Source organism: Neodiprion lecontei, chromosome 7 (assembly GCF_021901455.1).
Source record: "Neodiprion lecontei isolate iyNeoLeco1 chromosome 7, iyNeoLeco1.1, whole genome shotgun sequence".
NCBI lineage: Eukaryota > Metazoa > Arthropoda > Insecta > Hymenoptera > Diprionidae > Neodiprion > Neodiprion lecontei.
This window is the reverse complement of record NC_060266.1, coordinates 15605061-15607049: the sequence shown is the minus strand read 5'-3', so window position 1 is coordinate 15607049 and position 1989 is coordinate 15605061. Positions and strand designations below refer to the sequence as shown.

At 33.3% G+C, this 1989-nt stretch overlaps 1 long non-coding RNA gene across 1 annotated transcript; it reads left to right on the top strand.

Moving 5' to 3' along the window:
• The first annotated feature begins 383 nt into the window (after nucleotides 1-383).
• On the top strand, nucleotides 384-709 carry LOC124295347. The gene is made up of 2 exons (XR_006905263.1): nucleotides 384-427; nucleotides 594-709. It is a non-coding gene; the product is annotated as an uncharacterized LOC124295347 (long non-coding RNA).
• The last annotated feature ends 1280 nt before the right edge of the window (nucleotides 710-1989 follow it).

Genomic DNA, 1989 nt, shown 5'->3' with positions numbered 1-1989 from the left:
TCAGAAGATATTCACCGTCAAACTTCAATGCACACTATTTTTAGCAGTTTTTTGTTTATAATTCAAGCAATTTCAATTTAATTCATGAGTTTCGGGAAAATTTGTACAAATTTCAGTTTCTGTCGTCGAAGTAACTACTATAGAAGTTCTCTGTTTCAGAAACTTTTCGTAATTCATCATTTTTTTGGTATTTTTAAAATTTTTTTTTTTAATATATCGAAATCCGAATCATGCTCTAAATTATTTTTATGGCGTTTGTTCAGAGAACATTTTAGAACTTTTTTCACAAATTATACATAAAATGTTTTGCTTGAGAGAAATTTTGTTTTGAATCCTATCGCTTCGTCTGGTTGTCTTGTGCAACTAACGCCACTGTTAAAAATAGTGTGCATTGAAGTTTGACGGTGAATATCTTCTGAACAGAGAGGTATACAAAAAAATTGTGAGAAACCTTTTTTGTAGAGAATTCAATTTTCTACAAAAATATGAGTTGCACGTATCATAATGACTTTTTGTTGAAGAGTTATAAAATTAATAAAAAAAATACATCCACCTTAAAATGATCAAACTTTAACCTTCAATAACTTCTGAAGGTATACAAAAAAATTGTAAGAGACCTTTTTTGGAGAGAATTCAATTTCTTACAAAAATGTGATACGTTTTTTTTTATAAATAGTAAATACCGAGATATGTATTTCTCTTCCTCACCGTAAGAAAAAAATAGAAAACTGCGAGGCGGAGGACCTTCCTATTAAAATTAAGAGCTCATACTTGGAGATGTTTTTGAGGTCTCTACCAACCAAGTTTTCGGAATACAAAGTGAAAAAAAAATAGTCGATTTTTTTGGCCCACCCTAATGTATACGAGTATATATCCATTGATATATGCAAGGATATACAGGGCGAGTTTTTTATCTTGGCACGTCGAAATATCTCAAGAAATACACATTGTGCAAAAAAATTTTCAGCATCAGAACTGTTTGATCTCGAGGGGGGAAATTTAGTATGTGAAAATCAACCCCCCACCCTAACCCCTAAATGCGGGAGGGATAGTAACTTCGAAATTTCTTCGAATGAATGATAGAGGTTCCCATTCGAAATTTCAAAGTTACTACCCCTCCCGCATTTAGGGGTTGGGGTGGGGGGTTGATTTTCACATAGTAAATTTTCCCCCTCGAGATAAAGCAGTTCTGATTCTGAAAATTTTCTTGCACGATGCGTATTTCTCGAGATATTCCGACGTGCCAAGATAAAAAACTCACCCTGTATATCAACATAAATAAATAAATTAATGTATAAACTGAAGAGTTGAGAAAATCCCGTACAACAAATATTATGTATGCCTAAATTATGCAACGAAAAAATAAATGTCAATTAAATACATGAATCTGTATGGTTTATATTTACCTGTCAATATAAAATTTTTTATAGGCGACAGTCGCATCTCGAAGATGCTCAATTTATTTTTTTAAAGTTTTTCACGTAACCAACTTTCAGCTGCAAATATTTTGAACACATTTTGAACTACTTCATTATCAGTTCTAATCGTTTCAGGAATGTTCCTATAGTAGTGTATATACGAGAGTTCCGGATCACACAATGGCGCGCTTCCCCCTAGCTCCCCCCTAGCTACCGCTCCGAGCCACGGCACACGCGCGCACGCACGCCCGCCCGCACACACGCACGCGCGCACGCAAGCACACACACACAGGCATACACACAGAAATACGAAATAAATAAATTAATTGATACAAAATAATAATAAAATAATAATAATAAAATAAATAAAATAAAGATAGATTAAATGAATAGAATAAATAGAATTGATAAAATGAATCAACAAATAAAATAAATAAAATGAATGAATAAATAGATAGAAAGAGAGAGAGAGAGAGAGAGAGGGGGGGGAAGGGAGGGAATGATGCTGAATACTGAAAAATTGAAACAAATCGAAAAACTGCGTTAACGTACTAATCAAATGTGATAATCG